General features: G+C 41.0%; 1 protein-coding gene across 1 annotated transcript in view; it reads right to left on the minus strand.

Annotated features, from left to right (window-relative positions):
* DOCK2 (dedicator of cytokinesis 2) overlaps window positions 1–25,513 on the minus strand; it is a 500,992-nt gene that overhangs the window by 110,263 nt on the left and 365,216 nt on the right. The gene's annotated exons all lie outside the window — the stretch shown is intronic.

Consider the following 25,513-nt stretch of genomic DNA (forward strand, 5'->3'; position numbering starts at 1 on the left):
CCAGACACCTGGGAAAGAATTCTCTGAGCCCTGCCTATCTAAGGTCTCATCACCAGTCATTGCGGATATTTGCTGCTAGCAGTCACAGATTGTCTACAATGGCATGTAGCCAGTCTCATCATACCATCCTCTCAATAAACTTATCAACCTCAGTCTTGAAGCCAGTTAGAAATTGTTGCATTGAGGCTAGCAACTCCTCTTCCTGTCACACATCACATGTGCATAAGTGGTTTATATTCTTCACCCACGGTCAGTGAAAGAGAAAAATATCTTACAAGATTAATTTATACTTTCACTTGCCTGTTTCATACCTCCACTGCCTTCTTGTGTGTCCTTTTACAAAGCCAGGGCAAAACACGTGTGGCTTTTCCAGGAGCTTAAAAAAAACCCTTGACCCAGCCCCAATCCCAGCTGCTTATCATGGTCAGTGATTGAAACAGCAATCACAAACAGCAAGCAAATTGAAACAGGAACATAGAAGGTGCACTGGATACAGAATGAATAAGCAGTCAGTGTGACAGAGGGGAGATTAAAACAGACATTTACTACTTCAGTGGACAAAATACAAAGCAGTAGGAAAGAACCTGAGAAACTCAGAGAAAAGTGAGATGAAGAAAAAAAAAAAACCCTGTGAGAAACTTTGGGAGATGACGGCAGCAACCAGCTGACAACAGCCTGCCACCGAATCAGAAATAGACATCAGTACAAGATGGGCACATAGCTATGAATGTGAAACCTACCATATAGACACAGATGACTGACTTATCAACTTTGGCAACACTTGTCATGGGAATAAAATTACTGCATTTGAATGGACTGTTTTCCTGGTGGGCTAAGCCACTCCCCTGCTACCTGCTAAAGACACATCTTTTGAGGCAAAGAAAATGTTATCACTTAATAGTATTTATCCCTTTGTCTCAATTCAGTATTTCAATAGACAGAAGTGTAGTAGTTTTCTAATACTGCAAACTGTCAGTTTCTTAAATTCACATCTGCTCTACCTGGCCTAAGAAATTCTGTCTGAATAGCTTAGTCAAAAAAGAATAGCTTCAGAATATCATCTACCCTACTTCTGTGATTTGTTTCTGCTATAAATTGCTTGTTATGTACAATTCATTCTAGATTATTAGTAGAGCACTTATTATTTGCAAATTCACTTTTGAACAACCAAACTAATATATACTCTACAATGAACCAGAGGTAATCTGACAGCAGTACAACAAAGTGTGCCTAAAGAAAGCCACGACGAGTGACTGCTTTGATGCAAAACTGCAAAAACCAAAAGGTGGGGGCTTCTATTAACAATTTCTTTGCTTTACCATCACCACCTCAGTTTGTGGACTCTCCTTTTATATTTACCCAGAGTGATATTTTCAGTACAGCTTATCTCCCTTATAGACACCAAAATAAGGTGGCAAAACTGCTCCTCACACTGGTGCTGAACTCTTTTGAAAATCTATGCATTAAGAAGCTTGATTACTTGAAAATATAAATGCCTAAGGAAGCTATCATAATAAGCCATGGAGCAACTAATGTGGTTTGATAGGCATTTTCAATTATTCACCTTTATACTGTGTCCCTTCCCACCCCACTGTGCTCCTGTCTTTTGTATGCTCCTACTAACAGTTTATGTTTTAGGGACATCTTGAGTGAATTCCTTCCTAGAAATCACACAGTGCCTTTTGCTGTTGCCAGATAAAATTAGAAAATAAGGGACATAGGGCCAGAACCTGAGATAGTATAAATGCATGTAGATTCATTGAATTCAATGGAGTTAGGCTAATATATGCCAGCCAGAGACCTGGCCCATACTTTTCAACCCTGACAAAGGCTTGGACTGCTCCTTCTGATAGAAATACCCAGAGAAAGGGAGCCAGGGGAGGGGGGAGTAAGACACTCTATGGGGCTCCCCTTGTGGTGTTTCCTCTGAATGCTTGCATGGGAAGGAGCAGGGCTAGCCCTTTGGGGAAAAGCAGCATGCTATGCCCCTATACCCTGTGGATCCACCCACAGCCATTCACACAGAGCTCTGTGCCACTGGTTTCAGCACCTGCTGCAGCTTGCCCTTGCTCCAACATTAATGGGGTCACTGTATTCCAGGGGACTAGGCATCAGCCCGTGGGCCAAGAGATCTGGATTCTGATGCTAAACTGCTACATGACTGCGCTGGGTCACTCAGCATCTCTGAGTCTCAGTGTTCCCAATGTGAAGTAGAGGTATTGACTTAACGTTTGTAAACACTTTATAGATATAAGCAAAAAGCCAGTCAGTGGCGTTCCTAGAAGTCATTTTAATGTCACTTGAAATTTCACTGGCATTGAAATTTCAGGGGGACTGAAAACACATGAAACCAGTTGGTCAGAAAAATGCACATATATCTGTGATTATTTTTTAAATCAGTTTGACTCAGTCCTGGTAATTCAATATCTCACTGCTTGAGCTTTTTGTAAATATAGATTATATACAAAAAGCATAAAGGAAATACTTTTTTATACTATTCTATTATTTTTATTTAATTTTATCCTGAAATATATCAGTGTGTCACATATTTGTTTCCCTTCAGGGAAGGCATCCTCTCTGATAAGAATATAAAGGATTACAAGCACATATGTTTCTCTCTTTTCCTCATTTGTATTTTTCTTCACCTATGGTTCATGCAAGAAGGTGCTTGATCCACTTGACTTTGCTAGTTAAAAAAAAAAAAAAAGGAGGAAGAGATAAAAAGAAAGTGTTGCGCTTGCAAATAGTTAGCTTTCATTTTTCACCTTGAGGCACAGAGAGAACTGTGCTTAGGGAAGCTAGAAGCTAACTACTTCACAGCAGATATTGTGGTAGCACAAAAGAGGTTATAGTGAATCAGCAGATTATGGCTCAGTAAAAAGACAAGTGTCAGATGCATAATAAGTCTAACAATTGTCCTTAGGATGCTGCTTTCTTTGTAAATGAGAATTCTATATCGAAATATGACCAGCATACTTTAGCCTCCAAAGGACTGTGAACACTAAAGAAACTATTTATAGATCACTTCATTTCTTGGAGACTAAGATATTGTGTTTGCAGCACTGATCCAAAACATTGCACCAAAACTTCAGGGAGGAATGATCCAGTTAGTAATTAATTAGTTAAAATTACATAAGACTTGTTCTACAAGATTTACCATATATGAGAAGTTATGGATAGTGAAGTTGCTAATCACTTAGCTTTTGAGTCCTTTTTTGTGGTGAGACATTTTGCAGGCATAGGTACATGTATCTATTGGTTTGAACTGTTAATTATTTATTGGTCGTGTCTGTAGATGTCTGTGTATATTTGTATATTTGTAATATATAGTTATTTTGAAGACTGGCAAATAGCAAATAAAGACCTCAGGGTGCTTTACACCAATTAAGATAGCCAATATATCAAAAATGTCCCTTTTAAAATAAATCAACTACATTCCAAAGACTGTAGGTCTTCTGCTAGAATTATTAAACGTAAAGGCAGAGGCCTGCATGGAAAGATAATATTTTGTTTTTACAGCTTGACAAACTCAGCTGCTGATTAACCACTAGAGCAGTTGCCAGAAGTTGATCTTTCACTAAGACATTCAACCCCAAGACCTAACAGCAAGGGCATCCCAACAAACGTCATCTACAAAGACAGGATGTTTGTCAGTGAAAAGAGGTGTCTCTGGGAGCTTTCTCTCAGAGCTTTATATAAAACCCAATACCTTGGATTGCAGCCAGAAGTTAATACAGCCATGTTCTGCACTGGCTATGTAATATATAACAGCTCACCCCATTCAAGAGGTGAACTGCTGCAAGGAGACGGATTTGGGTTCTTTGTAAGCAGGTGATCAGATAACATGACGGGATGAGTGCTGTATATGATAGGAAAGAAGCTGAGATAAAGAACACTGCAGTATTTGATGCTACAAATTATTGTAGCCAGGCTCATATAATGGAGAAATAATTGGAGACTTACAACACCAATAGATGAAAGAACCATCATATGCCACAGCTCTCACCTGTGACTCAAGAGCAGCAACGCATTAAGATGGACTTACAGACCACACTTATTCCTCTAGTTATTATTCATCAGCATACTCTTTTCCAGGCTAAAACTTAGCCAATTTTGTCTTTTCCAAGTACCTCCTATACTGATAATTGGAGCCTCGTAGGCCTACCCCACATGTGATCTTAACTGTGGAAAAGTGGATACAAATTTATAAAGTGTCCCAACAACATATAAAAATAAATGCTGATGGGAAAAGTTGCACAAGGAAAACAGATTGAATTAGTCCAGATAAAAAGGCCTACTGATAGAACTCAAAGATGGCGTGAAGATTTTGTCTGGTAAAACAAGAAAAATGTGGGACTGGAAATAAATGAACCAAAATTCATGCATCAGAAATTAGCCTGATTTGTGGATAAAATAATGAGAGGATGGGTTATTTAGAGGTCTTAAAATAAAGAAGAGACTTTGAGTGGGGCCCTCCAACTGAGGAATTCCTGGAGGAGGGGGAAGGTTTCTGCTCCAGTGTGGGGAATTCATCCTTCACTCGTGGATTTTGAAAGTCATTGTATCATCATGAAGCCCAGACCCAGCCATCGACGCTGCACCAGCAGAAACTTCAGCCAGAGACATCTGACTCTAGCTCCTCTTTCCTTGTGTGTTCCTTTCTGCCCCCACTATTGTTCCTGTCCTGTCTCTCTCTCTCACTCTCGGCATTCCATTTGATCCTGTGGTCAATTGTGCCAGCACAATGGGACAGAGGGCCCATCCTGCTCTGCCCAGCCTGAGAGAGACCAGTGAAAAAGTCTGGCTCAGCCAACAAAGACTGTATGTTTTGCATCACTGTGTCATCCTGTGACCAAAGAGGTAGATAAAAAGCGATGTCCCCTACAGCCCAATGTACTACACATTAGCCAGGTCTCAAAGTGGCTGACAAACCCACGTGCAGTGCTTGTGATTTCCAGCCGTGAGGTAGCAAATAAAAGTCAACGCCAAAGACAGTCTTTGCTTGTCTCTTCTTTCCCCATTTGTGTTTGTCTTGTTTTGTCTTCTAGGAAATGGAACTGGAGTTTAACAACAATCACAACAGCTCTAACTCACTCACTCACTCCTCTTTGCCCCAAAAGGACAGTTATTACCATCTTCGATGCCACCTAAGAGAATGTCTAATGGGGGGAGGGTTTCCTTTTAAAAATAATCCACAGCTAAAGGAAAGGGGAATAAGAGAAATTGTTAAAATGAAAACCTTACTTTCCATTTCAAATTCTTTAGCTATTTTGCCTTCTGTTTTTGTACATTAAATAAATGGTTAAAGGGATGTTTAATAGTTTGCCATGGAACTAAGAAAAGCAAGGTCTCCGTATACCAAACCTCAAACTTGTTGAATGCTCTTTAATGTTGGACAGTGACAGGATCATGTCAACACCTTTGACCCTCTGGGGGCATTTCTTCCATCTACATTAATGCAACACTTCCCTTTAGGAAGACATAGAAATAGCAATATCCGGGTTTGATGAAAAGGGGATACAGAGCTGAGTGTTATCTACTATTGGTGACACCATGGACCAGAGTATCTCCCCAAGTGTTGTACATACACACCTTGAATAACAGTGATGAGAGGGATCTCTGAAAAGTCAATGAATGTACACTGATGTAAAAATGGTGCAAGAACAAAATCAAGCCAAACATTCTACATCCCAATCAATGCCGATTTACTTCTCCTGCATTTTAACACAAGGAAAGTCCCAGTCTGATATTCAACCAGATTCCCAGGTTATGAATGTCATTTGGGAAGAACCAGCATAAAGTCCATAGGCTGCCTAGAAGGCCTCCTTGGGTTATGCAGAGCAACTGTGTGTGTTTTAAACCTCGCTTACCAAGGTCACGGCAATGAAAGCATTTTTTGACATGCAACTCATCTACTTTAAAAAAAAAAAAGGCAAAAATCTGGCAGCTAGAACCCTGTTAAATGCGGCTTCATGCAAAATTCAACAGGGATAATGAAACTGTCTTTACGCATTTTAAAATGGATATTTCAACAAGTCTATTTAACAGTTTAAAGCATATTTGCATGGAGGTGCAAACCAGAAAAGAGACTGATCTGGCTGAATGTTTAGCTTCTTTGTCCCTCTTCCAAAATGACGGGTACTGCCACCATGAATATTGTTACTTCCCAAAAGACATTACACTCAAACTTGACTAGTAGTGCATGTGTGATATCATACCTAGCAGCACCATGCTTCCGGGATTGCATTTCTTGGAACATAACAGACTGGAAGACTCACTGTGTTTGTGCATAACAGTATACTCATTAATCTCAATATATCTGAGGGCATCCTGCCAGCATGAGTGTTTTCTATTAGGTCCCAGTTTATAGGCTAATTGCCTTATGTAACATGAAAGTTAAAGCATATTTTATTAATAAACTAAATCAGGATATATAAAATCTATTCATCCATAACACACTGGAAGCTTTTCCCGGTAAGAACTGAGGCTTACAGTAAGGGTGTATGGGGGGAAGAGGGCGGTAGGCTTTTCTTTTTCAGAATTTAAGCTTTCACTTACAAAGATGGTTACAAAGAAACGGCCACATATAAATTGATGGAGAGCTGTCTTCCTGAGTCTGAAAGCTGACTGCCTCTGCAGCAGAGAGACATTCAAGTTCTGTTCAGTTTCCTGGCCGTTAGTGCTTTCAGGCATACTGTCAAGCAGCATATTAGTTTCCTGATGTTCCTACCAGGGAAGGATCTGAAAAGCAGGCACTGGAGTTAATCGTGAAGGAGGAAAATGCAAATGCAAAAAAAAAAAGGGGGGGGGGGAAGTAGTGGTAAGGGTATGGCTCTGTAGACCATCCCCTCCTTTTGTCAACTAGAAGGGCTTAGGAGAAGGGTCAAGTATCAGACACCACCTCTTTCCTCCCTTCCAACAACTGGAGAAGAGTTGGGGTGGACGGAGGGAGAAGAGTAACCAGTTATATAATACATGGAGCCCTCAAGCATGGTCCGGAGCAGCACCATTATGGAAATCCCAGCACACTCCCACTTCCCAACTGCTGGAGACAGGGTAGGACCTGGGCTTTTCAGCAAGGTCCTACCCACCTTTGACTGCTTCTGAGCTAAGCAGTTTAGTTTTCCAGTTCTAAGGTGTCTGGTAAGGCCTGAATTAAAGCATCTCACCATTTTCATAAAGCAGGTGTTCAAGTGCAAATTCTGCCCAAGTGGAAGGTGCTTGAGAACTACAATCAAATCTTCCAACACAACCACCACCACCACTGCCAGACACACTGTTGCCTATGAGACTTTTTTCAGGAAAATGACAAGGAAAAGCCATTGTGGAATATATATTCTTTGGCATTGAAAGAGCATTTGCAATAATAGAGAAATAATGGCATTTAATCAAGAAAGTTGTTTTTGTTTTGCTGTGTTTTTTGTCACATAATAGTGACATTAGAACTACATAAACCCACATCCAAGGATGAAGGCCAGGGTTACAATTTTGCATGTGAGCAGTAGAAAGTGACTGAATTTAATAGAACAGCTCCAATTCCTTATTTCTGGAGATTTGTGTTTTTAATGATCATCTGTACCTGTTGTTTAAGAAAATTTTTATAGATTAAATTTGCAAAGTTCTGCAATATGCCATAAGCCATTATATGAAGATGACCTTTTGACCCTTTAGAAAGTTCAAGCAGTTAGAAATTCAATTGTTTTTTTTGTTTCTGTCATCTCTTTCTAGGGCAATCAAAAGCTCTTGGAGGAAAATCAGATCAATAGAATGAAAAACTATTGAACATTAGCTTGACATTATTGTATGTGAAGGGTTGGCCTTCTAAATTCTGTCCACAGCTACTGTCTTCAGTTAAGAAAACTCCTTCACCTACATCTTTATCAACAAACCATATTTCCACAATTTTCTATCAAATGAATATATCTTAACCTCTTTAACATTTCTTTTAAAAGCAATAAAAAAGGAAATATTTACAACTTACAGCAACTTTTTTTTCCATTTTAACCCACACTTTAGGATTAATAAAGTGATATATAATTTTATATACTGTAGAAAGTAATAAAATAGATTATAGTTCAGCCAAGTATTGACACACAAGCTTGTCTGAATAAACCAAAGTTACTTCCATACTTTAATACAGAAGGGAAATTGTTACATGAAATTGACCTGAATATCTTTTCTCAGGTCTTTTTATATTTTTGTAAATGAAGGGATAATGTCACTTTAAAAATCCCCCTACTGTTACAAGTGAAACCTAAGATTGCAGTACTGCTAAATTTAGAAAACAAAGTATACTCTTTCCCCATTGTGTTCTCTTTGTGCACTTTATGCAGTCAGATTCACTATTTCCTCTGTATACTCACTTTACTCTATTCCTGTGCATCTTTAACAAAGAAGAGAAGAGAATATTTTTAAAAGAATAGAAAATGTAGTAAGACCACCTTAAAAAAGTCAGAGATAGACAGGAGGGCTTAGGGGAAGGTGTGGTAAATGAAACTACTCAACACTTTCTAAAAAACTTCTTAGCTTTCAAGTTGACAGTACCCTTTTAAGCAATACATCCCTTTCGTTTCACTTCTCCTACTACAATTGAAGTTTAACTTTGTGTTTGAGAGAACAATTTTTCCACTCTCCCTGGCCACTTTGTCAAATACTCCTTTCCTCAAAATATAACCCTTACTTCCCAAACTAATATTTCCTCAAGGCAGCCTGGGGCACATGCTTTAAGCATGACTTATTGGTGTCAGTGTAGAATGGGTTAGTGCTCTCACTTATTGAGCTGCGACAATACTGGAGAAGGATAAAAATAGGTCCCAGCAATAAATGGCATTGCCATGTGGAGTGTTGCTAAAGGATCCACCCATAACCGCTTAGTCCACCCTTGTTGTAGCACCTATAGCAATTTCTCTTGTGATTCAAGGTGTAATAGTGGAAGAAGATAGTTACCATAGAGAGGATATATTTTCTATTCGACACTTGAGCTGGTCAAAAATATTCATCACAATTTTGACGAAAAATCTATTCGGTTTTTCAACCAGTTCTAAGTTACAACCAATTGATGGCAAGCATGGGTATTGTCTACACTACCCGCCAGATCGGCAGGCAGCAATCGATCCAGCGGGGGTCGATTTATCGCGACTAGTCTAATCAACCCCCAAGCGCTCTCGCATCGACTCCTGTACTCCACCTCCGCGAGAGGCGCAGGCGGAGTCGACGGGGGAGCAGCAGCAGTCAACTCACTGCAGTGAAGACACCATGGTAAGTCGATCTAAGTACGTCGACTTCAGCTACGTTCTTCATATAGCTGAAGTTGTGTAACTTAGATCGATCCCCCCCACACACACAGTGTAGACCAGGCCACATGTGTAAAGCACTCTTGCCATATTGCTTGCACCTGGGTACCCAGGCCCCATGGAGGTTCAGCCATTGACAGGAGCTAGGAGGGGTAACTCTTCCTTGGACCAAAGATGGAGGTTTTGGCTATTTTGAGTCTCAATATTTGCTTCCTTAAAATTAAAAAAGACTACTTTTATATTGTTAGCTGAGAGAAACTCCTTTACACTTGTTTAGTTGACCAACCAATGCAGTAGTGATACTGACAGAGCACACATGTCTATGACATTATTTTAGCCAGCTTGATATTGCACTCCTAGGATGGTGATGGTATTGGATTATACTAATCTGAAGTTTTATTTCCCTCAGCTTTTGTAATAAAGCTGCAATGTATGCGAGATGTGGGAGCTGGAAGTCTTCAAACTATTACAAAACAGCATCTTAGTAGAGAAGCAGCTATTTACAGCAGCTATAATGAATAAACTCAGCAACTTCCCAATCTGTTTTTTTGAAAACAACTGCCTTCCAAGTTTTAGCTGTAAAAAGGCTGGGAAACATTTTACTCAGGACCTCTTTGCAAACCTTGAAATTGTACAAGCTATGGACAACCTGTTTTATTCAATGGCTAAATCTCACTGCAAACTGAACAAGTTTGAGCTGGATGATTCATGCATGCATGGTGTTTAATTGGAAGTAAGGATAGATAGCAAATGTGGACTCAGCTTGAAATGTAACTTGAATTTCAGCTCCCCAGTATTTTTAGATCTCTGGGTAGTGCCAAGAAAGTTCAAATAAGGTTCAATTGCTAGCTAGTTCATGAACACAAAAATCCACACTGATTAATCATGGCAAGGACTTGAACCAAGGCTGATTTCTTGTACTATTGTGGATAAAGTCAATTAAAGTCCATCTCTCTGACAGTTTCCTTTTCAAGCCCATGTGAGCAGAAAGAGGAAACACAAGCACCTCTTCTGCTGCACCCCCAGTAACAGGCTTCTCCTCTGTCCCCCACCTCCTGTTCCTCTCTACTCCATACTATCTGTATGGATTTGGGAGGCTGCCAAGAGGACATGTGTACCTTTAAAGTGGCCTTCTGAGCAGCTGAGAGGTATATGAGTGAGAGGTACAATATAAAATGATATCAGTATGAGGTGGCAGTCCGTAAGCCATCTTATTTCTCTCTATACTCATACCACGTACCTAAAAATTACAGTTTCTAATAACTTATATCCTATGACTACAAATGCCATTCTCCCACCTCAACGGGTGGGGGAAATTGAAGGGGCTGGGAGTGAAAGGGGACAGCCCCAGCAGTGAGGGAGGGGGACACTCAGTGAAGAACACCAGGTAGCTCCTCCTCCACTCTCTGGCACCCATTGGCCAGTTGGGAGGGGGAGAGGGGTGCTGATTAGCCAGCATTTCCCACCTCCCAGGATTTAAGCTGGAGTGGAGACCATGTGGAGGCTCTTTCAGCTCCATTCCAGCAGCCCCTCTGTGCTAGTAATGGGAATCCAGCCTGACAGATGCTGCATGTCTAACCGATCACCCATTTGGAGGTCACGAGATACATTTTCTCCCATGAACCAATTGGCAGAGGACAGGAGAGATTTTTCACTTTCCTTGCAGCACCTTCAAGCCACAGTGAGCTAAGCAGGAATGTGCTTAGCACCTAACTGAGGTACTTGGGTGAATTGTTACAACTTGCTGCCAGTTCCCAGTAAGATTTAGAGCAGGAAATGAACAGACACCAGAAGTAAAAGAGCTGGGATTTTGGTGTTAAGCCTTGAGATCAGAGGATAGGGTGAGACACGGGGGGCCCTCAGGGGCTGAAGTCCCCAACCTTCTGCACCCTCTGTCCCCTTCACTGGGTTGGTGGGACTCAAAGCAAACTGAGTCCTGAGAGTCAGGCTGAGAAGAGCCTACCCTGAGTTACGGGTTATAAGTAGGAGGCGTGTAACCCCAGCACTGAAACCATTTAAATGCCTGGTATTGGAGTATGGGTGATAGGTAGGTAACACCCCTCCTCTATGGTTAAGTTTAATGAAAGTTGCAGCCTGTCGCTTAAAATCCATCCACATGCCTTGTCCTCATTTCGCTGCTGTGTGCCGATGAAGGGGAATAAAATGCTCATGCAAACACTAATGACTTGTAAAAATCATGCATTAAACCAGCTTCACTATAACAAAAACTAATTAACTAATTAAATCTAGCATGGAAGGAAAACTCCCCAAAAAATCAGTTTAGATGCTTATTCAGTTCTGCTGAGAACTCCACAATCTAATTCCACAAAGTTGTCCACCACTCAGCAGGCCCTGCAGAACTGCACTCCTACGTCATCTTCTTGAGAAGAAAACCAATGGCCTGATTCTCTTCTCCGTTCTCAATGGCAGATGGAACCTTTGTCACCCTGGTGTCTACACTTGCCAGACCTCCATTTTTGGACTAGAGCACCCGGTCCAGTCAGCAGTGCAGCGGGGCTAAGGCAGGCTCCCTGCCTGCCTGGCTCCACGCAGCTCCCAGAAGCAGCTGGCATGTCTGGCTCCTAGGCTCAGGAGTAGCCAGGAACCCCGGCCAATGGGAAATGCAGGGGCTGTACCTGTGGGCACAGGCAGCACGCAGAGCCCCCTGTCCCCCACCCCCAGGAGCCAGAGGTACGTGCCGGCCACCTGAGGTAAGCACCACCTGGAGCCTGCACCCCCTCACACCTTCCTGCACCCCAGAACCCCCGCCTGCACCCCAAACACCTCATCCCCAGCCCCACCCCAGAGCCAGCACCCCTAGCTGGAGCCCTTACCCTCTCCTGCATCCCAAACCCCGGCCCCAGCCCATTGAAAGTGAATGAGGGTGAGGGAGAGTGAACGATGGAGGGGGGGGGGGGAATGGAGAAAAGGGCAGGGCAGGGGGCAGGGCAAGGGTGTTCAGTTTTGTGAGATTAGAAAGTTGGCAACCCAACTACCAAATCCTGAGATGTCTTGGAAGTGGGAGCACACTACAGCAGTGAGCAGCACAAAAATTATAATTATTTGTATTGTACTAGTGGCTAGGAACCCTGCTCCCAGACCAGGACCCTGCTGTGCTAGGCACTGTACAAACAGAACAAAAAGACAGTCCCTGTGGCAGAGTTACAATCGAACTAAAGATTACTGCTGACAGTTTTCTATCTTCTGAACTAGATCAGAGAGCACATAAACTGCAGCCATTCTGAGAAAATGGAGTCAGAATAGTTTCTACAAGCCTGTTGACCATATCAAGTATACCTGCCATTTATGAAATGTGTACGAATACTTTGTATCTTATGTGACCTATCGCAGCCAACCAACTTACCTCAAAGTTCTAAGAGTAATAGAAGAGTTGGCTACAAAAATCTTCTGTCAGCCTAATAGCAAAAGCATGTGTGAAACATTACTACTGGAACAATTTATGAAACTGCTCTAGTTTTGAAAAGTACATGATTCATTACAAATATTTTGCCCACCTCTAATACAATGCACATGGTCAATGGCTATGTTTAAAATGTTAGAAAGGAAATGTGATTCACAGAACAAAATGTCTTACCAAAATTATAAAATATAATTTGTTGCAGAAAAATAACCTGAAGATCAAGAGCCTGTGCAACATAATAGTCTAATCTCCTGTGGGCTGTAATACTTTGATCTTATTTCAGTTGTTGGGTTTAGCGTGCAAGTGCAGGTTTCTTTTGGTGGACTTTGATATACAAGAGGCCAAACTAGATTTGAACTCTATGGCCTGGTCTATACATAAAACGTAGGCTGACATAGGTATGGCTTTCAGGGGTGTGAAAAATCTATACCTCTGAGCAACATAGCTATGCTAACCTAATTCCCAGTGCAAACACAGCTAGGTCGCTACCGCCACTCAGGAAGGTGGAGTTCCTACAGGAATGGAAAAACCCCTTCCCCATCACACTATAGGCTGTGTCTTCACAACAGGGTTATGCTGGCAGAGCTACAGCACCGTAGCTATGCTGCAATAGTCTCCGTAGTGAAGACATGGCCTGTGATTCTCTGATCCTATTCTCCCCACCTAGAACATTTTGTAGTCTGTTATAAACTTACAAAGTATACGTAAATGACTGCACAAATTATAAAGCAGTGGAAAACCAGGCCCAAATCATTTAAAATGTCTTGTTTACTTTGCATATGAGAAATAGCCTATTTGTCAAGTGGTTGCTCATTGTTCCCTTTCCATTTCCTCAGCAGGTCTAACCTGCACCCCGGGATTTTTGGGGAAAAAATGTTCAGGATTTTTAAGAACTAGCATTGTTTTAACATTTTATAACTGGGCTGCTCATCTCTCAGTTACCCAATGCAAAACAGATTTGGGAAATTAAACCAATTGAATATAAAAGAATGGAGGTTTATGCTCTTGGTTGTTTTTTTTAATGAATCAATAAATAAAAACACACCAGAACACTTCTAATTGGAACCTAAATTCTAATATAAGCTTTAAGGCAACAAAATACAATTTTCCCTTGGCTGTTAAAACCAGGTTGGTGGTATTAAATTAAAGAAACCCATAAATATTATGCTCTGAGACTTTGTTAATATTGTCAACAACTAGTCTTGTTCATTAGCAATTTTACTTTTACCCAAGCATTCCCCTTGCCCATAAGACCAAATATCTTGCATAACAACTTGTCATAGAAACTAACCTGTGTTGAAAATATTAGTTTTTCATTGTGACTCTGAATTAAAAAAAATATTTTTTAAAAAATCAGCTATCTTGTGGATGACACAACTTTCATTTTCAGATGAACTATGAAAATAAATCACCAGAGCTTTTGTACAGTACAAGAATATTCAAGACCTTCCATAAATGATAGCAATAAAAGTGCTGGGGGACATCACTGAATGGAATTCTGATTGATGTGGGATGGAGTGCATTGCATTGCAGGTAGTAGTGTAGAACATAAATGCCATCCCTAGTTATGCATTATAACAGTATTGGTTTAAAGAAGTGTCTGTGTGCGCCCATGTGCATGTGTCACCCTTACCATTTTTTGCCTAAGCTAACTAGACATGAAGTGACCATTATTTCTTATATTTATTATATAAAGAACAGCAAATACTAAAAATAATAAATGTCCAAGACAATTAGGTTTTTAATGGTGACCATTGTTTGTGAATATATATATATTATATTCACACACACTTTAGTCCATAACATATAATATGTATATATTATCAGTGTTAATAAACTTCCTTTGAGCAACCTGACAAATATTTCATTCATGTCAGTAAGTTCATGACACAAAAGGACCAAGACCATAGACATAACTGATTGGAATTTCAGCTTAAAACAAAGTTCTCAAAGTTTTCAAAGAATGAACCACAATTAAATGGAGAAATTGACGGGATACTCCTCCCTTCCCATCAAATGTAATGTAAATAATGTACTTTTAGCGTCTTGTAATGCACTTCAGCAATGGGAAATAAAGAGGAGAGTCAACACTATGTAAACAACCAAAACTCTTTGGAGGATCAACCATTCTCTGTGACATGGACTATTGATCATGATGCTTTCTACATTGCCAGCCAAGCTCCTTGCTGGTTTTAGTATGTTTAGCTCTTCATAATGCTGTTTTCCTGTCCTCTTGTTACATTTTGATGCTCCCTTTCGCCCCGGTTAAAGAAAGAAAAATCTACAAATGGGTGAAATTTGAATGCAGGGTTTATTTTCACTCAGAAACAAAGGACTCCTCCATATTCACACACTGTCTTTACCAAATAAGCGTATTTTAACTAATTTGTTTTCAAAACAGAAAAGGAACATTTTGAAAGGCTACTTCAATGCCATTTTCTCCCTCTTCATCTTACATCTCCCATTTTCCTCTTCTTTATAATCTGTCTTTCTCCCTCCTACAATTCTCCTATGACTGTTAACCTGCCCGCCACTATCTCTGCAACATGGCCCACACACATTGCTGCTTCTGCTTTCAAGCAGATAGCACTTTGTCTGAGGGCAGAACTTGAGAGAGTACCACCATGTTTTTCCCCCAATTCCACGCCAACTTTCACATATGAATGTGTGTGGCCCTTTTGTTAAACCAGAACTTGACAGTACCGCAGCCAGCAATTTTGTATGTTCAACTACTGAAACCCAAACATCACAGAACTAGAGACAGTTTTAGGAACTTGAGAGACAAGGCCATATAACTGAATGCTTGCAGTTTTGCTACCAGAATGGGAGGTTGGGACAGGGAGTTAAGGTTCCATGAAAATAGAAGGAATATTTGGACAGCCTTGGTTTTAGGTGGCTCTAACTTACATGTTGTCATTGTTACGACCAGAAATGCTTTGCTGGTAAGGAGAATAATGAATTGTTATTGGCTGTTGCTAGGGAAATTGTTAGCCTAATAGAGGCTATTTATGAGTTATATACTTTTTCCAGAGAAAATTTATACAAAAGTTTAGTTATAAAGTGTGCTTTGGAACAGTCTGAGGAAGCTTTCCTTTGGGCAAGGATTTCATAGCTAAGTTCCCCAGCAGCCCCCTGGAAGCCTGGCTGTTGATTCCTTGAAGTCATTTTAGACTTTTTAGGTAAATATACATGTTTTGAAATGCTCTAACCTTAGTGCGACAGGATGTGTGTGTGTGTGTGTGTGTGTGTGTGTGTGTGCGCTTGAGATTTAAGAAGAAAGTAGTTTTAGGTAAAAGCATTCTTGCTTGTATCAATCATTTATCAGACGGATGAGCTGTACCCCCATTGATTTATTCCTGACACTGCCTGGAGAGAAACAGTTAAGTTACCACTGCTTTGGGTTCTGAAAGCCCTCGGTAACACTTTCACTACCATCTTCAAATGAGTCTACTGGCCTCCCAAATATTGAATGACAGTTCTAAAATGCCTTCCTTATGGTTAAAACTCTCCATGATCTTGCATGTTGCTCTCTGATTCTTTCCTCTTTGCTTATCTAATATTCATCTTCTCTCCCCCCCGCTTTTCAGAAGGTCACCTACTGTTGTATATTAGTCTTCTCTTCAACTCTTGCCACTTGGAACAGCATTGCCAGCGTGTCTCAGTCTCAAAGTTAACATCTCTTCTCAAACTTTACTTTAAAATATATCCTTTTCTTCTTACTCTTTTCTTCTATTACCCCTGTGGCTAAATGCTTTTATTTATTCTAATATTTGTACAATGTCATTACCACAGACTTAAGATATTCTACTTGCAGCAAATAATCCTTTTGGATAGAACAATAAGATATTTTTTTCCATGACTATCATCATAGAAATGGGAAAGCAGATTTTGTGCGCCAGATAGCACATTTTCATGATATGTTTGCAAAGATCTTTTACACCAGTGCATTTTGTAATTTATACCACTGGCTTGCTTTGGATTATTTATCTCAAAGCATTTGGGGATACAGTGAGGAAGACACTAAAATTAAAGTTATTATCTGCAACCCCCTTCATCATTTTTTGCCCTCTATTCACTAGATCTAATACATGCATTAGGATACATGCACGTCTGACAACATTTCACCTTGAACAGTCCCTTGAAATATGTGTTAATTACTTCTGCTAAACAATCTGTTCTACATTGTATTTAGCAGTGAGACTCTGGGTTAGTTTCCCAGATCTGAAGAAGAGCTCTGTGTAAGGTCGTCTCTCTCACCAACCGAGCTTAGTCCAATAAAAATATTTCCTGACCCATCTTCTCTCTCTAATATCCTGGGACCAATGGCTACAACAACACTGCATACAACATTTCCCTGTAACATTTTTAAGTGGCAGGGGAAACCCAAGAAGCCATGAGTGCTATTCAACTTAAAAGCGTGCTTAAGGCCACAGACGAATGAAGCCATATTTTTGGTATTTGGGTTTGTTCATGGAGAGTACAGTGGTAATCATATGAGAAGTCCGTTTAAAAATTGTTAAATTGAGTGTGCCATATGAAAGGAAAGTTACAGTGGGGAGTATAGCTCCGTATTAGACCAGTAAGAGGAGCTGTTCATTGTGACAGACCAGCAGCAACTCTCAGAAGTAGGAGAGTAGGTAAGGCAGGAAAAACTGACATGAGAAGGAAATAAAAGGAGTGTCACTAGAGATGCAGGGTGACAACCAGACCCTTCAATTAGACTAGGGAACTTTTCCCCTTTAGTGGATTAACTGTTGGGTAGTCAGTAAAACTCTATTCATAGGCAACTCAAAACAAATCCAAGTTGGGCAAAGCTAAACTCTGTACAGATAGCACAGCAAATTCAGAGGTAAAATTTAAGCCAATATATAATGCAAAAACAATTCCACTTGCTAAGTGGAACATTATGTAACCCACTCATGGCTCCAGTCGAACAGTCTTTATTTATGAGTTGTTTCAGAGTAGCAGCCGTGTTAGTCTGTATCCGCAAAAAGAACAGGAGTACTTGTGGCACCTTAGAGACTAACAAATTTATTAGAGCATAAGCTTTCGTGGGCTACAACCCACTTCTTGGGTTGTAGCCCACGAAAGCTTATGCTCTAATAAATTTGTTAGTCTCTAAGGTGCCACAAGTACTCCTGTTCTTTTATTTATGAGGTCATCCCTAATTAGTGTAAGTAGCTGTGATACCACTCACACTCCCCTGTCTAGGGCATGTGAGCGAGACTGGTCAGGGAGTCCCACACACCACGTGCAGTATAATGAACAACTTTTAGCTACAGGCAGGACAAAGCTTGTGCAACTTATCTACACTTTGCTTCCTTTTGCCTCGAACTGCATGCATTCTGTTTTTATGTTTGCATATTGCAGTATATCCTAGTGCACTAGAAAAAATCAGTACACTCCACTGCTACAGCCAGCACTTTTCCTGTTGGATGCAAAACAACAGAAAAATGAATAGGAGCATTTGGCAGAGCTGTCAGGCTTTGTGAATGCCTATAGAGAGGCAGCATCAACTGCACTCTGCCATTGGCTAGATTTCTCAATAGAGCTGCCTTACAATCTGTCATTTACATTTTTCCAAATTCGGAAATGGGGGCTTTCTTGGTAAAAAGTACCCTAAGAGGTTTAAAAGGCCCTATAAATAATTCACTGCACACAGTAAATATGGGTTCTAAGTGTGATGAATGCTTATGAATGCAATGTTGGGCCCATCAACCCTTTCTTATCATCTTCAAAAACAACAACCTGCACTCCCCAAGATTTTCCTATCACCACTTTGGTCGGGGGTAATTTAAGAGTTTAAAAAGGCACTCTGAGAAATCAAATTTAGCTTCAAATTTAGCTTTTTAAAGATATAAGAACAACAGAAATGATTCTACAATAAAAACAAAACAAAACCACCACCAATGACAACAACCTTTCCCCGCAGCAGTGGATGCCCCAGCATCAGGAGCGCCGCCAGCTTTTCTGCCGCCCTAGGCGGCGGAAGGTCCCGCCCGGAAATGCCGCCCCCCACAGAGGCGGCGGAAGGTCCCACTGCTGAAATACCGCCCCGGTCGCCGCCCCCCCAAATTGTAGTGCCCTAGGTAACCGCCTAGGTCGCCTAATGGGTTGCGCCGGCCCTGCCCAGCATTACAGCATTAAGAGCTTGAAAGTAAAACAGACTTAATAATTTTCACCAGCCAAGCTCAGAAAGCGGCAAAATGTACATAGTTAAATAATGTAAGGTGTTGTTAGCAGCACTGATAAATACATTTCTTTACAATCTATGATTTTTAATCTGACCATCTCTTTAAACATTTTCGTTTGGCTGGAACACGGAAGCTTTATAGCAATATAAATATAAACCCTAAGCCTGCCTGGATCAAATTGGCCCACAGAATTATTAGTCATAAGGGGGCATTACGGACAAAGTGTAATATCACAAGTGAATTTCTAATGTCAATTGATGCAATGTAGATATTGGATGATCCCCAAAGGAATACGATCTGAGCAATGATAGACATGTTATTGCTCTGTAGAATTAAAAATACTGTATTCATGAATGATGCAGAAGCTGATATGTTTTCCTAGATGTGCAGAGCAATTTAGACAAGAAAAGTTTTATATGCCTGCAAATAAACAAGGGATTGATTAGTTACCAAAGTACTAAAATGCTGCTTTTTTCAGATTAATCTCCTGTACACATAAAGTAATTGCTAATAGAAGAAGCACAAGAGGGTAGAAGAAATTTTTATTCAATTAGATTTGCTCATTATGAACCTAAACCTGCCTCAGACAGTGAAACAACCTGGTAGTAATTGCTGTCCATAGAATCTTACTTTGAGAGCAACTATGAATGATCAGCAAGAATGTGCCTAGACAACAACTCCACCAGTCCTGCCAGGAAAGGGAGTAAGAGGACAGCCAGGGGTAACTATATAGCCATGATTCTAAGAACATGTTAAACAAGGTCCAGGCATCTCTGACTCCTAATTTCTGTCAGCATAAACCAAACCACATTTGAGTCACAAAACACAAAAACAGCAGATCTCTTCTGGAAAGACCATTCCATTGAAATTCGAGGTAAAAGCCCAATCAACATCTTCAAAATTGAATTTGGTAGCTTAATAGTTCAATTCAGCTTAACCAAGTCTTTTCCTAAAGACTCACTTCTTCCAGGAGGACCACAAATACCAACTACATCAGTTACGCTCTGCCCTCTCCATTCCAATAATTACTCCTGGGGGAATTCTGCACCAAAGAATTAAAAATTGTGTGCACAATATTTTAAAATTCTGCAAATTTTATTTGTCAAAATAACACTATATAATCACGCCAGTTTCAATTATTTTGGTAATTTATTTCAAAATACCTGTCAGCGAGTATGCCTGTAACAATACACACACACACACATATACATACACACATTCCCCCAGGAGTAGAGAGTTAAAGAAACCCCTATGACAACCCAGTTCCTGTTTCTCTGCCCCTGAGAACAGCCGGGGGGCGGGAAGAGGAGACACTCACACCCTCCTCCCCCCAGAGCCCACAGTAAATAGGTTGAGAACCACTAGGTTAAACAAAGGCAATCTAATCCCACCCGGGCTCTGGAAACATGCTCTGATTATCCTTATCCTAGTCAAACAAATCACTGCCAAATAATGGCAGGAGGACATCCTATTATCCACCACCAGGTGGAAGAGCTAACCAACCCCCCCAGCTATGGAAGGTATGAAGCTAGGGTTTCCAATTTTGGTTGGATGTATTCCCGGAGATTTCATCACATGACATAATCTTTAATTAAAGATTAATCTTTAATTCCTGGGGACTCCAGGCCAATCCTGGAGGGTTGTCAACCCTAACTGAAACTCTCCCAATGGGTCAAGAGGAGTTTCAAACCTGAGAAAACCAAGATGGTATTAGGCAAACCACACACTACAACACAAATGCCATCTGTTTCTCATACATTCTCCCCCTTCCTTCCTTTTTTGCTTTATTGTAAACACATTTTCCAACATTATATCTTTCAAATGATGTTTTGAATGTTAAATGTGTGTGTGTGTGTGTGCAGTCGGTAGACTAGACAGACCCGGAAGTACTAATGTGTCTGATATCTAGAACAACTAAGAAAAAAAATTAGCATGCTTCTACACCTTCTAGTCATGTTTTCTACCTAGCTAGGTTTTCCTAAGGTGCCTATTGTCATCTTGTGCATTGTTAAGTATTTTTTCTTGCCTTAAGATATACTTTTAAAAAATCAGATACATTATTTATACCAGCTTCTCCTCTCAAACACAGTACAGAAAGAGATTTCCATTTTCATTTCCTGGATCTGTGCAGTTCTGAGAAGTCCAGCTATAGCACTAGGAGTGCGGGAGTGTCATGACTGGGGCGTGGGTGGTCAGGCCTAATGGCTGGAACAAGAATCAGGCTTAGTGGTTAGAGCAGGAGTTGGGAGCCAGAAACCAGAGCGATGGGTTGGAGCCAGAGTCAGAAGCAAGACTGGAGTGGACTGGAGTAGGACAGGAACAAGGCAGTGTCAAGGCTGGGAATAGGGTGCCCAGATGTCCCGATTTTATAGGGACAGTCCTGATATTCAGGACTTTGTCTTATATAGGTGCCTATTACCCCCATCCCCGTCCCGATTTTTCATACTTGCTGTCTGGTCACCCTAGCTGGGAACCAGGAAGGCACAAGAGTGATTGCAGCTGCAGGCACACACACTGAGCAGCCAATGACCTGCCGCTGCTCAATGACCTTAAAAGCAGGCCTAGGGGCTTCCTTCAACCAGTCAGGCAGTCCAGTCAATCAGGGGGTCATACCCTAACCCAGCTGAGCTCATTAATCTGGCTGGAATCTGAGCTAGCTGGTCCTCAGGCTCAGTTGAAGGAGCTCATGCTTGACAAGGAGGAGTACTCAAGTGATTAGCTAGGTTAACACTGTGGGCTTGAGAAAGGCCAAGACTGCCAATTTGTGACAAAAACTGAGGAAGGTAACAATCAATAATTTGTATTGCCTGGTTCATTCTAGATGTTCTCAAAACACGTTTTGGGTGCACCGTCACTGCAGAGGTAATGCCAGACTCTTACCCAAGTTTTAGCCCAACCCCTGTCCTGCCTCATCTACATACAAACATTTTGCCCGGGTTTGGAGGTGCTTTAAGCCTGAGCTACCTTATTCAGTTGGGGGGGGGGGGGGAGGGGAAGATATATAGAGCCCTGTCTCTGCTTTAACTTGGTCTGCAACCCACCCACGTATTGCAGTGAGTGATGCAGACTAAATCATTGGAGTACTGATAGTCCTCCAGTGCCTTTTCATATTGTCCCCTGAAAGACAGACAAATTGTCCCAAAATTGACTGGGAAAGAATCAGTATGTCCCAGCACAAACAACCATGGGCTTTGCCCTCAGACACACACAGGTGAGTGCAGAAACAATGAGGACACAGTGACACAGGTAGAGCTTTGCAGTGGGGATGCTTATACCCGGACTAGGCGTCCTTGGATGCTGATCACCATTGCCTAATTCTGCAGTGCTGACTCACCCACACGAACAGCAATTTGCATTAAAAAATGGTCAGTATTGGTCATGGTCATGGTTGAGCATGAATGGCAATTGTGCACACAAATTGTAATACAACAGTTCTGAAGATATGAGTATACACTGTGCGTATCTTTGGCACACACACATACTATTTCCATTCCAACAACCTGAAATATTTCAGAGAACTACAATAAGTTAAAAAAGTAGCTTATTAAACTCTGATTTGTTCATGACAATGTCCCCACAAGTAAAATATTTCTATACCGGACATAAGTCTGAAAGAAATTAACAATGTGATTATTTTGACATTTAAGAGTGTATTGTTCTAACACAACTGGCTTAGTCATTTACAGAAATTTTAATCACTGTGAATGTCCAGTCCTGTTTCCATTGATTTGAATGGCAAATGGAATCAGGATCAGCCCATTACATGTCTAAAGAATGGAGATATTGTATTTTCCTGCCTTCTTTTTTTAAGACAAACTAAAAGCACCTGGAGACGTTCTAAGAACAATGATAGACTTCAGGTAAAATCCTGAGTACTCATCTCAAGAAAATCTGTCGATCCCCTTAAATAACATGAAGCACAAATGAGCAGGATTACAGCTGTGCCAAATTGCCAATATGTTGATATTACACTTAAGGAACAGATGTCCTGATGTTCTTGAATGAGGAAGTTTGAAAGGAACCTGTCTATCACCAGTGATATCGATAAAATGCAGGTATCCAGCCATCTCCCTAGTGACTATTGATCTTTGATGAGGGAATTATTCTAACAATGGGTACCTTCCTGCAACTGATTTCAGTTAAGAAGGTTTTAGAAGTTAAAATAGGAATTAGGTTTGTCATGTTTTGGAGCACCACTGCTTTGGAGTATGAATTCTGTAAATATTCTGCTAAGCACATCAACACTCGAGGATCTGCCCCAAACACTTTGTCATAGGCAAATCTATTCAAATGATGTCAGCATTTGGCAGTTAGTGGGTGCTCAGCTGGCTAAGTTGAGAGACACTTATAAACAAGACATATGGTTCTTACAATATACAGCGACTTAAAATCCACATTGTACAGTTTACATCTTACATTATTAATTATATAGTCCCATAAGGGGGTGGCCTCAATGTGATGATGCCAAAAATTAATAATTTAGTTAGCTTCCACTCTCTTTGGAGACACAAATTTAAGGCTTTTAGGGACAAGTTAACTTTGGAAAATGGTATTGCTTACATATTTCAAATATTGTATTACCATGGAATTTAACTTTCCCTCCAAAGAATGGTGTTAAGGGGTGAAAACCGTGCAAATATTGGTCAGAAAACATATAGGTCAGGATGGGACACATGGAAGGGAAAATTAGCTTTGTACAAGTTCTCCTACTCTGGGCCGATGCTGCCACAGCCCCTCCACAAAAACATTCCAAGAGTCCATCTGTCACATAAAACAAAGAAGAATCTTCCAATTCCTATGTCGATCCAACAACTGGAGAAGTGAAAGGGATTAATTAACAGCTACTCAGAGCAGCGCTGTATTTCCCTTTACCTCCCCTCACCCCTTGCCCTATTCTCGCAGTCATGGACTACAAATACTAACCTCCCCCCCCAACCTCCCACCCACAAGTCAGTCTGAATATCCCAAAGTGTATAGAAACAATGATACATCTATATTGAGCCTTCCCATATTGCCTTCCCAATGTAACTCAATCCTGGAGCACAGGGATTTTGTATAACTGTGAGGAGGCACATCAGTTTATTCATCTATTCATTACCATTGCTGTTTGTCCTACAGTAGTTCCTGGAGACCCCAAATGAGATCCTATCATGTTAAGTGCTTTATATACATGTAGTATGAAAAAGTGCCTGCCCTGAAGAGTTTACAATCTAAATAGACAAGACAGAAAGGGTGAGAGGGGTAAAAAGAGGCACTGAACGGTTAAGTGACTTACCCAAGGTCACAAAGTCAGTCAGTGGCAGAGCTATGAATAGACTCCCCCCCCCCCAAGTCTCCTGAGCCTCAGTCCTTTTCTGCCTGATAAAAAGTGTCAAGGTACCCACTTATGACTGAAATAGATAATGCCTCATTCACAGAAGAAATCTTCCCTTTTGTCACAATTCAAGGCAACTGCACCTGCATTGCCCCTCTGTGGTTCACCAAGGACACTCACTTTTAGGCCTCTGCTCCCAGCTGTCCCCTCACCTACATTTCCCTCCCTCCTGACTGGGGTTTTTCCAGACTGCACAGTTCTCTGCCTATACTGTGATACTGCCAGCAAGCCAGAATACCTCAACAGGCCAACCTCTGCTCTTTGCTCTCTCTTCAAAGGCTATGAACAACTGTAACTGCCAGTAGAGTTACCACACAGCTCTCTCTAAGCAAGCACATTTACTCTTAAGGTGAAAGCATTGCAGAGAAAACATAAAAAACAACAGAAGGTTACCAGAGGTCAGCCAGCAGTCTTATGGAACCACAGTATGCCTTAGTTATATGAGCCTTCATTATCTCCGACCTGGATTATACTTGTAATATATCTGGGCATGAAGCCATCAACCCTTAGGAAACACCAACTCGTACAGAAAGCTGCAGCACATCTCTTCAGTGACACGGGCTACAGCGAGCACATCAGATCTGTCCTCTACTCTCTACACTGGCTTCTCAAAGAATATGAAGTCAAGTTCAAAGTCTGGGTCCTTATCTTCAGGGCCCTCAGTGGCCTGGTCCAGTATGTCTAAAATATTGCATAAAGGTCTAGGATGGAGGCCATGGCTGACAACTCTGCTCCTCTGGAACAAAGGAACTTTCCATCATGAGGGTAAAGCTCAATTATATAGGAGACAGAGCTTTCTTGGGAGGCTGGTACACACTATTCTCCCTCTGGAGAGATAAAGAGACAGAGAACAAACCACACATGACAGACACAGTATTGGAAGGCACTCTCATAGACCGGACCTAGATAGCCTCTATTCACTCCTGGGCCTCTTTACTGAGTCTGTCAACACAGAGACCAACTCTGACTCTTCTTTGTGGTGTTGACACCTGTCTATTAGAAACCCATTTCCTCTTGCTTGCCAGTCTTTGAAAAGTGGACCAAGGGCACAGGTAGTTTTTTCCATGCATTATGTAAGTCAATTATCTCAGATAGTGTAAATATTTTTGATATGGAGTAAAACTGAAAAGGCATCTGGAACAGGGAACACTGCCTATTTTTTGTGTTAAAACATGGAATAAGATGTTCACTTCACTTTGGGAGCACCAAGCTCCCTTTCAAACTGCTGAAA

This window comes from Emys orbicularis, chromosome 8 (genome assembly GCF_028017835.1).
Source record: "Emys orbicularis isolate rEmyOrb1 chromosome 8, rEmyOrb1.hap1, whole genome shotgun sequence".
NCBI lineage: Eukaryota > Metazoa > Chordata > Testudines > Emydidae > Emys > Emys orbicularis.